The sequence below is a fragment of the Zonotrichia albicollis genome, chromosome 6 (genome assembly GCF_047830755.1).
Source record: "Zonotrichia albicollis isolate bZonAlb1 chromosome 6, bZonAlb1.hap1, whole genome shotgun sequence".
Classification (NCBI taxonomy): Eukaryota; Metazoa; Chordata; class Aves; order Passeriformes; family Passerellidae; genus Zonotrichia; species Zonotrichia albicollis.
The window spans coordinates 1,141,556-1,156,951 of NC_133824.1; positions in this window are offsets into that span (position 1 = coordinate 1,141,556).

The following is a 15,396-nucleotide window of genomic DNA, read 5'->3' on the forward strand; positions in this document are numbered from 1 at the left end:
GACATACGCAGCCCCTCAGGTTTCTGTGGTTGTTGTTGAGATGACCCCAAGGTGTTAGAAAATCTCTTTTTCCCAGCCCCACGACCAAAGAAGTCGAGATTCATCAGTTCTGCTTTTCAGGGTTGTTTATTTTCTCTTATCTATTCCATTCTTTCTCTGACCTGCTGAAATCTGTCAGCAGGTTGGGTTGTGGCACAGTGACTGCCCTTTGGGTGGTGTTAGCTTTTTATACTAAAAACTATGTGTACTTTATTTACAATAATCTTCCAATACCTATCACCTGTGTTATACAGTTTGTCTCTACTCTAAACCAATCCAAAAGTGTCACCATCCCAGCAGGAAATGGAGGACAATGAGAAAGAGAAGAAGGACAGGACACACCCAAATTCCTCCATCTTGCTTCTTGAACCCCCATTCTAAAACCCCAAAATTCTACTTTTTCACCCTGTGATAAATTCACTATCATTCTACTCAAACTCTTGTGGCTTGTAACTCTTCACACAAAGTTGGTATTTTTTTCCATGGGCTAAAATCAAAGGCACAGCTGTTTTTGACTCCGTGCCAAGGTCTCTGAGCCCCTGCCAGGGTCCTGAATCACCCATGGCAGCCAGAGGAATGTCCTGGGTCTGACACCAGCCAGGGTGGGAGCTCTGGGGAAGGGACAGCTCATGGTGCCAAATCCCTTCTCCCACCACACACCTCTGCTGTCATTCCCTTGCAGACACTTTTTTTGTTATGCATTATCTTTATTCTGGGAACAGGAGGGAAAAGAGGCTTTAAAATTCTCTTTAAGGCTAGCTGAGTTTTCTTTCCAGGTTTTTTTTTTCTTCCTTTGCCCTGTGATGAGTATCAGAAGGCAGTGCTTGAGTGTTGATGTGGAAGGAAGTTTTTTCCCCCCATGAGAATACATCACAACCTGCTGGTTTATGTTGTGCTGATTGCTCATTCCCATGGCCACCACGGCAAGGGAAGAAGTGAGAAATGCTTTTACAAGTCCTCAGTAGAAATGCTGAATTTCCTCTTTTAATTTTTTTTCTCAGCTAATGGGACTTGGAACTCAGTTTTCTCCTTAGAACCATTTCCTAATGTGAGCTCCTAGCCTGGAATTGTCTGTTCCCAGTGGCCTTGGGATGTGTTGGCTGGCTGGCTCTGATGTGCAGGAAAGACCCAGCTGGCTGAGCACTTTCAGGACAAACAGATAAGACAATTTACTATCTGATTTTATGAGAGCCATTTACACTTTGCAGAATTTTTAAAGCAGCAAGCCCTTAAGAAGCATATTCTGAGCGTGATACCTGGGAGAATTGCACACACATTTCCTGTTAGCAGCCAGAGAATAGTGTCTAACACCTGCTATGAAGAGCTTGAAATATATTCTTAAATGGCTTGATTGCTCTGCATTTCCCCTGAGATGAGATGAGACGTTATGGAGCAGTTTCTTTGACTGCAGACACTTCTCCCGTGGAGCTCCCTGGCTGAGCCTGGGCTCTCTCATGCTGATCCCCCTGGGATTGGAGCCTGTGCTTTCAATCCAGCTCATGCTCACAGAGACCCTCAACCAGCAACTGGGAGGCAGAAGGCATGAGCTAAAGGCAATTTAGGGCAGGATCCTGCCATGCAAGGGTTTACAGAGCAGGGATAAACACCAGTGGAGAGCCCCCTCAAAGTGTCCTTGCTGTAAGCACACACCTGTGGCTCTGCAGTGGCTGTTCCTCCTCTGCATCACTCTTGGTAAGCCAGCAGCAATAGAGACCTGTTTTGCAAGAGAAGTGCAAACACCCACCTTGGTTTCCTGGCTCAATTTGCTTTTTTGAAGCATTCTGCTACTCCTGTCCAGGTGTACTGCAGTGTCATCAGGAGGAACTCCTCCCACCCCTGGCCAGGTGGGAGCCAGCATCCATTGGGAGGTGGCTGAACACACCTTCCCCTGCATCCCAAGCCTCTGACACTTTACCAAAGTTGCTGTGACACAGTGAATATTCAGCCACCCAAGCACTGGAGGGGTAAACCAGAGACCCTTCTAGACTGCACCTCCCAAGAACTCAAGTCTCAGCCTCTTTGGTGCACAGCAGGTGTGAAGGAGGGGTGCTGAGAGTGAGACACACCTTTATAGGGAACCTTTTTATTTCAGCATCTTGGATAGGAGCCCATTTCCAGCCATTACCTTGCAGTCCTTGCACTCCTCTGTGCCAGCTCACCCCACCACACACCCACCCTGTGGGCTGGTTTATGCTGTTCTTAGAGGTTTCAGATGGACTTGGTGGGAGCTGGGATCTTTCTGCCCCCTAGAAAAGACAGCACAATCCAACATCAATTTTATATGACAAGAAAACCTCAGTGATTTTCTGCTGCAGAGTGTTTGTGTTTTGAGACACCTGAATGTATACTCTGCAAAGGAAAGAAGGAATCTATTAGGTACGTAAATATTAATATTTATGAAATAAATCCTGAAGTTTCAGCTCTTCTTTGGTTGTGGATGTCTTGAAGCTTATTCCATGGAGGATAATGTTTTTCTGCTAATAGGTAAAATGGTGGAAAAACCAGGACAGGCAGAAACTCATTTCGCATTTCAATTAACAGGGAAAAGGCCCTGGAATTTGAGTAGCAATTTCTTGTAGCTTTCAATGAATATTTTCAAAGCTTTCTCAAATAATGTACTTTTCTTTGAACTTCCATTGCTGGAAGTTGCCCAGGAATTTCACACAGATAACAAGCCTCTCTCCTCACTGCCACTCCTGTACCTGCAGGATGGTTCAGCCGAGATTCCTCATCCCTGTCTCATGTTCCCTGAGGTTTTGTGTGGACCCTTCCCTCCTTGCAAAGGCAGCTGGACCTGGGGGCTGCAGTGAGGCTGCTGGGATGCCAACTTCCACAAACTCCAGGCTTAGGGAGTGTATTTTGCAAATTAAAAAAGGCAAAAAAAAAAAAAAAAGAGAAAGGGCAGGTATAAGGATGTGTTTGTGGGACAGCTACAGACCTTCTCTAATTATTTTTTGGACTGTGGAGGAGCACAAACTGATCCTTGCATAAGCTTTTCTGCAAAATGGAATTGAGCCAAAATGTCCTTACTTAGGGGTCCCTCCATCTGGCAACAACAGTAAAATTTATCCTAGATTCTGTCAGTCTTCATGAGAAGGCTCTGTCAAACATATGTGATGATGACAAAACTGCACATTTCAGTTTTACCCACGCTTCCTGGTCAAATGCAGTAAATTTTATTGTCCCTGTGCAAAATTTCCTAGCTCTTGGGAAGACAGCAGCATTATTTGTAAAATAAGGTGGGAAAATCCGGCTTGGGAATCAACTCTGGTTGATCACAGAGAGCCCCTTGCTGTCAGGCTTCTCTGACCACAACTCATATCCTGCATTTCCGAGCTGGGCAGAGGGGATGTGGCTGGTGGAATTCAAAGCCCATGATTTCTGATTTACAGCCATGAGGAATTGGATACACCTCCTTGTTTTCCCTAAGATATCTCATTAACAGGCATAGACCAGGAAGTTTCCAGGGTGGTGTGAAGCCAGCTGTGTCCCAGCAGAGCACAGCCCTTGGATTAAGGAAACCAACCCCCCTTCCTCATGCTTGTGATGCTGCGATCTTCAGAAGCTGTACAGAACTGAGATGCCTGTAGTTCATGCTGAAACATTAGGATTCATCTGCTTTAAAGGAAGAGTCTAATTTTAAGCCTTTGAATTAATGGTCAACTTCTCTGTTGTGGTTTGGCAGGCAGGGGAGAGGAACAGGGCTGTCCCTTCCTCCATGTGGCATGGTGTCCCCAGGAAAAGGGCCCACACATCAAAGCAGCCATGGTGTGCTGAGTCCTGGGTTTCTTCTTCATGCTTCTTCTTCCTTCTACATGGGTTTGAGTAGCATTTTGTAATTGAGCAAAAAAGTCGGCATTACAGGCTCTTCAGGATCAGTTATTAGGTTAAAAAGAAAAATAATCCAAGTGCCAGTTCTTAATTAGATAGTTTAGTCTTAAGAGGCCTTGTAACAAAAGATTGTTGGCCATTTTGTGCCTTCTAATAAAAAAGCTGCCGAACTCATGGTGATGAGACTGAAGAAGAAACCCAGGACAGCACCCTGTGCTCTCCATCTTGCTTCCATCCACAACATACTAAAAATCTTAAAACCTAAATTTTTCACTGTGATACATCTACACTACTCTCTATAATCTATTATACATTTTTTGGATTCTAGTCTATCTTGAAGTTTAGGAAATTTTCTCCATGGATGGCGGTCAAAGTCAGTGCTCCCCTGGGGGTCAGGGCACCCCAGAGCAGACAGAGAAATATTCCCAGTGCCCTGGGTTTGCACAGTTTGGCAGGCAGGGGAGAGGAACAGGGCTGTCCCTCCCTGCATGTGGCATGGTAACCCCAGGAGAAGGGCCACACATCGAAGCAGCCCTGGTGTGCTGAGCTGCTGGGATGCTCATCCCCGGGAAGGGCTGTGTCCCCCTCCCTGCCTGCACTGCACATGTGGCCACAGCACAGCCTGTCCTCTCTGGGCTCCTGCTCCACACATCCCACTGCAGATGTGCCACAGCTGGGCTGGGAGGCAGCCAAAACGACATCCTGAGGGAAATCTGCAGCAGGCACCCACTGGGCTGATGCTTCTTCAGCTGTTGCAGATTGGTGTTGATATCTTGTGAAGGCTGACCTAGAGCACAGATTGGATAGAGCTAAAGAATAAAGTAGGCATTTATTTAAAGGCCTCAGTGGATCCACCTTGGGCAGCACGAGTCCAGCCAGGGCTACACTCCTGGTGAATCCAAAATGGCCACAAAATGGATGACCAATCACAGGTCTCTCACTTTTTAAGTTCTGCTCCATTTGCATATTGGAGTTAATTGTCCAATTACAGCTCCAGCCTATGAAGTCCCATCCTTCTTGTTTTTCTGTCTTCAGTCTATGTTGTTTATGCTCTTGGGCCTGAGATTTAGATCAGTTGTCCTTGATCCCCAGCTAGAGAAGGAATTGTTTTGTTTCCCTACTCTGTACAGAGAGCTCACCATCCCCTAACATAGCTCAGAACTACACACTAAAGCAGCACAGAATCTGAAAAATATAAAAGCTAAAACCTGAGGCATCAGTGTCCTCACCTGCTTTTCCCAGGGTGATGCCACCTTGCACCAGGTGAGGGAATGGCCCAGCATGGTCTGATTTACAGCTGTGCATTGACCCATAGACTGATAGAACGGGTTGGGAGGGACCTCACTGATCATCTCATTCCAACCACCCTGCCATGGGCAGGGACACTTTCCACCGGACCAGGTTACTCTACACCCCATCCAACCTGGCTTTGAGCACTTCCAAGGATGGGGCATCCACAGCTTCTCTGGACAATGTGTGTTCTCTGGTGTGCCAGGATCCCACCACCCTCACAGGAATAATTTCTTTCTAATATCTAATCTAAACTGTCCTCAGCTTAAGCCATTATCACTTGTCCTATCACTCTGTGTCCTTTTAAAACATCGCTCTCCTGCTCTCCTGCAGACCCTGCAGGCTCTGGAAGCTGCTGTAAGAGCTCCCCAGGACAGACAATATGTTATATACGTTATTGTGGCTCACCTGAACACGGCCCATGTTGGAGTCCCGGAGTCACCTTTATTTCCATCAAGCAGCGTATTCAGAGCGAGAAGCTCTGAGCTTTATCTTCTGTGTCACAGTGACATTTTCAGCTTCAGGCTTGGGTAGGGTGAGGCGACCAGGAGGTCCCCAGTTACTTGCAGAGTACTTACCTTTTAATGGAAATATACTGCACCTCCCAGTCAAGGGATTCAATCTCTTCATCCGCATGGAAGTACAAATGACCATAGAGAAAGGAAAGAATAAGGGCAACCATGCTAATTCCATGTCCTCAAGATGTTTAAAAGACATGAGCTTTGAGTTGGTACCCCTACATAAAAATAGATTATAATATCATGCAATCAATAAAAAGAAAGAAAAAAAAACTATCAGAGGAAACAAAAACAATTCAGAAACTCTGCATGGTGGTTTGTAATGGATCTGACAATCCAGTGCTACTTCAGTAGCATAAACACATTCCAGGATGCATTATGTTTTGTATTGTATGTGTTAAAATATTTAGTAACTACACTGCAATAAACATTGTTTTGATCTCAAAGTGCACCATATTTTAAAGTCTGTTGTACTCCAGGAAGAATTATATTCTCCAACCTCCTCAATAAAAGCCACAATCTATGATGTTCTTGATGTGCACGGGCTACACAGTATGATGACATTCTTCAAGATGCCTTTAATGAATTAATGCCTCTCCAAATGGTTTTAAGCTTACAAAAGAAGATGTGTGCATGGTCCTAAACCATTAGGAGCCATTTTATTCAGTGCCTATTGATTTTAGTGCCAGTAAACCTCCCTGCTGCCTGACTCTGATGAGTATTAGATTATATCCTCTGCAGCACACAATGGGATTTAGCGGCGCCAAAAATGTAATTTCAGCACAAAATACAGAAGTCATTATAACATCAACTCTCTTTTTTCTTCCAAATTTTAGGTACCTGAAGATCTAACTTCTGCAGAAACTGGTGCTATTTCTCTGAAGTGATTTCAGAGAACTTACTCCATCTTTAAACTTATCAGTGGGGCTGAAATGGGCTTAAAAATAAGGAACTGCAAAGTAGGTGGGTTTTTTTCCTTCAAACAGCCTTTATATGCAGTCATTACTCTAATATTGTAGTGGCACACAAGGATGTTTGTCTCTGCGCTTGTTATATGTTTTTTGTAAAAAATTCTCTCTCTTCCCCCCTCAAGGAGAAGATGCTCTGGGTCAACAGAGCCAGAAATGCCATGCCATGCCTTGCCTAACCCACACAGATATTTAAGCTATTCTGGAACTTCCCCAGTGCATGCCAGCAGAAGCCTTTTCCCTTCAGTTGCTGCTAAAGGTGAAGATGCACCTCATTTCCTCAATTAATGCTGCATCTCCTTCAGCAGTGGCTGAGCAGAGGGAGGACCCAGCCAGAATCCAACCTCTCAAAAAGTGCTGCTGTGGGGCTGGGGTGTCCCCAGCTCTGAAGTTCCATGGTTTTCCCACTGTGTCAGCCCTCACGGAAACAACTTTGATCATTTCCAGCAGTAACAAGAGATAAAAAGAGGGATCTCAGAAGGAGAAGCCACAGGCAAAGTAGTTCTGTGTCATGGGAATAGACATGGATATGAGACCCATGGAGATAAGGGGTCTGTGGGAAATGGAAATATCATCCCTTTGATCTGCTCTCCTGGTGCAGTACCTGACCAGGGAGGAAAGCTGGTGTGAATTCATCAGCCAAAGAGCCTCCCCAGTGACAGACTGATCTCTGTGGGTGAGTTTCATCCCCACTCACATCCCAGGATGGAGTGAGGAGGGGATTTGCCCACCACCTGCCTCTCTGGGCTCCTGCCTTGCAGTGATGCAAAGCTGAGAGAGGCTGGTGTAAGAGCCTTTCAGCAGGCAATTAAAGCAGAATGTTTTCTGTAATATATAAACAAGCCCATTAAGCCTGACTTTAATGGGGCTGAGATTCTATGATAAATAATTGAAAAGAAAGCTTAAAGTGAATTTCAAAGATCTTTTCCCCCCTTAAAATGTATTTACAATGCTACAGTGCTTTATATAGCTTGAATGTTTAATCAATTGTCATTTATAGAGAATTCAGTTCCTGGGGTTTTGTGATATATGTGTGCTAAACAAGCCACTTGAATGTCAAAGCCATGGAGCATGTCAAAGCCATGGAGTTTAATGGCAGCTCTTGGGTTGAGACAGATTTGATGCAGTTTTTAGAGGGCTGTGCAGGGGGAAAGCTTGTTCTCATCTCTGCTGCTCCCTGTAGTTTAAAAGGTTCTTGAACCAGCCTGAATTCCTCCTGTTGTAGCATATAGGGGGTGACTGGAGAGGCACCTGCTGATTGCTCACCTGGCCCCCAGGTCCAGCCAGCAGCTGGCAAAAGCTCAGGTTTCTTTATCAGCACCGAGGCAAAACCCCAGCCCTGCTTCAACAGGACCCGAGGAACAGGGAGGCAGAACAAATGGATGCATGAAAGGAGCAGCTGATGTTTATTGTGCACTAAACATCCTTGGCAGGTGCCTCGTTGCAGGTATTTTTCCAGGGCTGGTGGTGATTAAGGATGTCAGGGGCTGATGTGCTATTCCCTTCTCAGGGAGGGAGCATCTATCCAGCTTCCACTAACACAGGGCCTGACAAGATGGGAATGTCCCTCAGTGCCTTTCAACACACACATTTACAATGTCTTGCAAATTAGACTCTGGACTAATCCCATCCACTGTGCAGCTGCCCTCACTGATGCTGAATGGCACGGCCTCAGGGACATCACTGGAGTTCACTGCAGCCTCCACCATGCTGTGTTCAACACCCCCAGCCCCTATTCTTGGTGCTTATTGCTCCCTCCTGACCTGTGCTCAGATCAAAAAGACACAGATCTTTATTTTGCAGAGAAAAAGCTGGCTCTCTCTGAAGCCCAGAGGTCAAGTGCACCTTTAAACCCTAGAAGTTCTTTTAATAGGAGGTGTTTTGTAGAAGCTTTCACACATGTTTTAAGGTGCTGTCAAAGTGCTTTGGGACTTCAAGCATTCAGAAGTTTATTGATGTCCTTCCCCCAAGCTTCACCTCCCACTGAAATGGGGCTCAGTGGAGAGCTTTCACAGCTTTTTTACCATCACATGTCCTTTAAATTATTCTGTTTCTGTCCTGCAGTGTTTTTGCTGACTGGGAGAATGCTTGCTCCCTGACTTTACTGGGCTGTAAGCAGCAGTGACCTGCCCATGACATACTGGGAATTGAACTGGCACTAGAAGAGTTAATCAGGAAGAGAAGGCTCTCTGAGATGTGACCAGACTGGCACAGAATTCTCCCTGCTCAGAAACACTGCAACAAACACCCAGATGGCTTTTAAAATAATATACATGGATATTTAATATTATAAAAACAAGCAAAGTAGGATTCAAATAACGAGATACTCATGGCAAAAGGGATTAAATCCTGCTCTGAGCAGCTGTGCTGGAAGTGGTGCAGTGTAGTCCCAGCTTTGCACCAGCGTGCATGAAATCACAGCTCGTTCCCACAGAATCCCCTAATCATCCTTCCATTAACTCATATAACTGTGTGGGACTGGAGCAGATTTCTCAATAAAAATGATGGATAAGTAAATTGGGAGAAGCACTCTATCACTTAGCAGGTGTGAGGAGATTGACAGTCCCAGCAGTGCTGAGGGAGGATTGTGTGCACTGACTCAAGGGTGTCGCTGTGTGGAAACGCTTGTGTGAGGCTGGGGAAAAACTGCCACAGCTCTTTCATGAATGAGAAATGCTGGTGCTGCAAGAGGTGATGCTGGAACAGGATGCAGGAGAGCTGCAAACACCCCCTGAGCAAACTGTGCAGAACAGCATATGCAGCAGGTGTGCAAGGAAGGACCAGGAGCCTCCAGGTGCTGAGAAGCTGCTGGAACAGGTTTCACAGAAAAGCTGTGGATGCCCCATCCCTGGCAATGTTCAAGGCCAGGTTAGATGGGGTTTTGAGCACCCTGGTCTGGTGGAAGGTGTCCCTGCCCATGGCAGGGGATTGTGATGAGATAATCTATAAAGTCCCTTCCAGCCCAAACCATTCTATGATTCTCTGTGTCCTGTTGCAGACATCTTTTATGAAAAATCCTTTCCTTAGGATTTTTCCTCTTGAGAAGCTGAGAGGCCTCGGGAACAAAATGTAAACAATGATTATCTGCTGCTGTGGAATGCAACAGGTGCATCTGTGATTGGCCCATGTTGGATGTTTCTAATTAATGGCCAATCACAGTCAGCTGGCTTGGACAGAGCCCGAGCCACAAACCTTTGTTATCATTTTTTTCTATTCTATTCTTAGCTAGCCTTCTGATGAAAGCTTTTCTTCTATTCTTTTAGTATAGTTTTAATGTAATAAACATCATAAAATAATAAATCAAGCCTTCTGAAACATGGAGTCAGATCCTTGTCTCTTCCCTCGTCCTTGAACCCCTGTGAACACCGTCACAGTGTCCCAGAGGATGAGTGGGAATGCTGGGGTGCAGGCAGTGCAGCAGTGTGGGAAATGGCATTGGGGAGGATGCTCTTGTCTGTGGCTGTGAGATACACTGGCCCTTGGAGAACCTGCAGCAATTCTGCAGCAGCAGCAGGCTCAATTGAATGGATAATGTAGTAAATTAATGGGAGAAACCCAAAGGCCTGCTCCTCTCTCCTGGTTAAAACCCTGCCTGAGCTGCTGCTTTCTCCTCAGAGTGGGAGCTGGGGAAAGGCACAGCTTCTCTGCTTCCCCCAAGGACTGACAATAGGAAGGGGAGGAGATCCCCAAGGTCCCACAGCACACCTGTGTTTGGCTCTGCTCACACGTGGCTCCTGCTAAAAGCATGGTTTGACACACAGGTCCCTCTGGCTCACAGGATCCCCCTGCACTGGTACTGCAGCCTGCAGCTCCTCTTCATGCACCACTTTTCAGAGAGCCACCAAATCCTCCTCACACTGCAATACCCACCATGGCTCCCCCATTCAGCATTTCTGAGCATTCACAACATGCTCAGCAGCGCATTAGCAAACGTCTGTGACATCACTCAGAGATGAAAACAGCCTTGCCATCTTCTGGATGGATCCAGAGAGGCAGAGATGACAGGTCCTGGGTCTCTGGAGAGGCACTGTCACTGTGCCCTTTTGACAGTGTTCACAGGGGTCTTAGGATGAGGGAAGAGATGAGGATCTGATTCCATGTTTCAGAAGGCTTGATTTATTATTTTATGATATATATTACATTAAAACTATACTAAAAGAATAGAAGAAAAGCTTTCATCAGAAAGCTAGCTAAGAATAGAAAGGAATGATGACAAAGGTTTGTGGCTTGGGCTCTGTGTCCAAGCCAGCTGACTGTGATTGGACATTAATTAGAAACAACCACATGAGACCAATCACAGATGCACCTGTTGCATTCCACAGCAGCAGATAATCATTGTTTACATTTTGTTCCTGAGGCCTCCAGCTTCTCAGGAGGAAAAATCCCAAGGAAAGGATTTTTCATAAAAGTTGTCTGCGACATGCCCTGGCTGTCCCCACCAGCCCAGCTCTCTGAACTCACCTTCCCTGTTCCTGCAGCCTGGGGCAGGGGGAGTGGTGCAAGGAAATACCCCTGCTGATGGGGAAAAGGAGAGGGGGATCGGGATTAATTTTCATACATGGTGCCTGGAGAATGAAGTGTTTGTTGTAGAGATTTATTGAGTGAGAAACAATGCTCTGCTAATCCCTTGGCAGGGGAGTGGCGCTGGCTAAGGGCTGTAGGATAATTAGTGCTGGGAAATTCCCCACTCCCTGCTCTGTGCTGCCTCCCAGGTAGCTCAGGAGCTATCAGACCTTACACCGAACCGTGGTGAGCAGGTCTCATCTTCCTGCAATCCTGTCAGAGCACGCTGCCAGCTCCAGAAATAGGGATTTAGGGCAGGGAGGTTGGCTGCTGTCTGTCCATCCCCTAGGCCACCCTTCAGCTGCACTGTCTGGCAGAGGCAGAGGAGTGCTGACAGCCCCAGGACACACGGACAGGCTGGCTGGGATGCCACAGACTTCCCTGAGCCCCTCTCCCCTGGCTTTTGCTGGGATTTGATGCCTGGAATACCTGTTATCCTGTTATAAACACAAATATGGGGTTGTTCCCCGCTGGCACACCATGGATGGGGGCACCTCCACCTGGGCAGGGTAGAAAAGAGAAAAAGTATTTCCCAAATCCAAGCACTGAAAAGCAAAATAGGAAAACTGCCTGTTAGATGGCTCTGCTGTCATCTTGTGAGTGATAAAGGTGTCAAACAGGGAGTGTCTCCCTCTCTGATGGCCAGGACGTTGCTGGAGCCACATCTGCTGGGAGGGAGGGGACACTCCTGTCACAAGCCAGCACCAAGTGCCACAATATGCAGGGAAAGGCAGTGTCCGGGCCAAAAAGAGACAGGTGGAAGGACTGTGAGTGTCAGGCAATGCAGGCAGCTGGAAACTGCTGTGATCACACCGTATCATCTGCTGGGTCTCCATGAGTGTCACTCAGCTGCTGCAGAGAGCAGTTCCCTTACAGATCCCGAGGCAAGAGGCAGCAGAGGAAGCCAAGATGTGCTCTGGGGTTGCACAGGAATCAGGCAGAGTCCTGCTGGAACACGCCCTGAGGCTGGGCTCCATGTCAGGGCTGATGTGCAGCAGGAGGAGCAGTGATGGCCATATGGTGTGTCAACACCACACATTCCCTCTGCAGGTGTCCAGGAACAGCCAGCCAGCAAGGTACTAAAGGAAAATGACATTTGCAGAGTAATTCTCCAGTGTTGGTCCTGAGTGAAAAGCACTAATCACTTGGAGAAGTGAAGGTTATACCTGACTCTGGGAATTTGTCCTCCCCCTTTTGCTTTTTGAGCCTCAGCAGTTCTTACCACAGAGCAGCACAGATTATCCCAGAGATGCATCACCCCATCAGTCTTACTTAAGACTAAGGTGGGTGTCTATAAGCTATTCCCAAAATACATTTTTACAGATTTTTCTCCTTCTCTGTCTTTTTAAATGGCAATGCTCTGACAAAATCTTCCCCATGAGCCAAGATTTTCAGAAGTGGCTGATGGTTTGGATGGCACTGGCTGAGTATTTGTGAGCTGTGGAGGGTATTACTGTTCAGATCACACTTGGGAGAGACCTTGGCCATAACCTCAGTATTCTGATGGTTTAAAGGTCACACAGCCAGGCCAAGCACAAGAGATTACCCTCCCAGATAACGAATGAACCTGGGGAAGGATTCAAGAGAGGAGATGTGTCTTGGGACAAGTTTCGTGAGCACCTAGACGTGAATCCTACACTCTGACCCTCATTTTCTTCTGACATAAAAATGTTCCCATGCTTTCCAAATGAGGCAAAGCAGTTCCCCTGGACCCCACTGTGCAGCTCCCCAGATGCATGGCAGGGATTGATCAGATGGACACTTACAACACAGATTTTCAGTCACACTGCCTGCTTATAGCATTTTCCATGCACTTCCCAGTATTTCTGGCGAGCTTTTCAGCTCACTTGATATATTATTAAGAGTAGCTATGAAACTAATTAACTGAGGAGAATGCTATTTAACTGTCAATAAACCTTTGGATCTCTGCCCTCTTTCCTCCAAATTTAGACATTAATTCTGCAAAGCCTTCTCTGTTCCCTACCCCACAGCTTCTCTCTCCCCCCTGTTTCACAGCTCCTTGGTGGCACCTTTTTGCTTCATGTGGCCCAAGCTGTTTGTCCTCTGCAGAGCTCCAAAGCCTGGTGGCTGCCTGTTCTCCATCACAGTTTGTCAGGATATGATGTCTCACTGCTGCTGTGCCTTCTCCAGCCTCCCATCACCAAAATCCTCCATGGGGCTTTCTCCCAAGCTGGAGTCTGTCCCTGATGCATCCTCAGGCGTGTTCCTAACAGGGTTCTGCTGGTGTTTACAGCGGTGGCACAATGTGAAGGTTGACAGATGTAAGTGGAAAGAGTAGAGGGGTGAATTTACCATCCAAACAGCACTGAGCTCCCTACAGCTGCTTTTGCTGGGCTGTTTAAGCCCCTTTAAAATACAATGGCCTTGATTCTCCTGGCTCAGAGGGCAACAGTTCTCATTCCTCCTTAGGACATGTCTGATAGCAAAGCTCATCACTGCTGATGCTGCTTCCCCCTCCCCTTGGAAAAGCACTCTTGGACCCACTGCTGTGGTGGTGCCACAGCTGAAGGAGTCCTAAGGATTCTGTGGTTGCCTGGAATGGTGCAGAAATCGCTCCTGACACACAAATAATGCCCCATTTCTCTGCACAATGGCCCCATGCATACAGTGGCCTCCCAGAGAACAACAGCAGACTGTAGCTCCAGAGCAGATGTGCATGTTGTCCATGTCAGGGGTTTTGAGATGGAGATCTGCAAAGGGAGGGGGAAAGGCAGAGCTTTTGTGAGAAAGTGTGAGGAGCTTGGTTAAAAAAAAAAACCAACACAATGTAGAGAAAAAAATAGCTCTGGTATCTTCATGTGGCAGGCTTTGAGAACGTTGCTGATTCAGGGCTGTCTGAAATCTGTTAGAAAATAACCCTTTCTATATTTGAAAGGCAGAGCAGAGCCTGACTTTCAAGGTACAAAATTGCTCCTGGATTTGCAAAGAAGACAGTAAGGAACAATTTCTATTGCCTCTGGGAGAAAGTATCAAGGGCTTTGCTCCCCTTGCACAGCTCCTCAAAGCCTGGAAAATGAGATAGTGACCTGAACTCTTTTGGTTTAGTTCTGCATGAACTATATTAAATCATGGCACTGTGGATCTGGACTGTCCTGAATGACAGCAACCAAAGTAGGTACCTGGGAATAGAATTTTTTCACACTTGAACCAGGGTGAATGCTGATGTTTCCCTGCTGGGTCTTGAGGTTGGTACATCTGACTTTAGGATTGATAGCCTGGCTTTCTTGGACACGCTGCAAGAGACAATATGGAAGAAGCAGCAGCCAAAATAGCAACAACAGAAGTTGCAGCAGGCAGATTAGTGGCTGCAGCAGGCTCTGATCAAGCTGTTCTCCTTCTGTCACCATTTTGAGTGTTTATTGTTCAGCACTCCAAACTGCTGCTGGGTACAGGGCTCTACCAGTGAGAAGGGATAAAGGAGAGCACAAAGCCCCTGTAGGAATGCACGAGCTGCTCCCTGCCAGGGCTGGATGCCTCCCCTCCCCTTCCTTCACAGCCCACCTGACTCCTGTCCAAGTCACACATCCTGAGGAAACAGTTGATTTTTCTCCTCAATAATTTGGTTACAAGCCCAAGGCCTGGAGACAAGAAAGGTTCTGCCACTGAACCCCCTCTGCCCCTGCCCCCTGCCTGTCTCAGTCTGTTGGCCAATGTCAACAAACTTTGTCAGGGAGCTCTGAAATTCCTGCAAGTTTCATAAAAACAGGAGACTGCATTGAGGCCGGTGAGCTGAATCAATGCCCCCACAAAGCTCCTGGCTGCTCCTGTCCTGAGTTTCATCCAAAAGGCAGAGGCATAGCATAGGATCAGAGCATCACCATGGAATGCTGAGGGGGAAAAGTACAGAGAACATGAGGGTGATCAGGAGAGACCCCTGGGAAGGAGGTTCTGTGTAGAAAGTGCTGTAGGAGGAGATCTGATGGCTTTCTGTGGGAGGCTCCAGAGGCAAATCTGCAGGAATCCAGGTTTAATTGTTTTTGCTGCTGACAGAACAACTTAATTATGCACTGAGGGTCTCATTTGGTGGGGCCTCCCCGTGCAGGTCCAGATAAGGAGGAGCACAGCTGAATGCCCTTTAGCTCCCCGGTTATCTTCAGACAGATTTCACTCTGATGTGCTGATAGGGGATCTGGGGAGGAGCTGCAGTTCCTGTTTGGGGATGATCC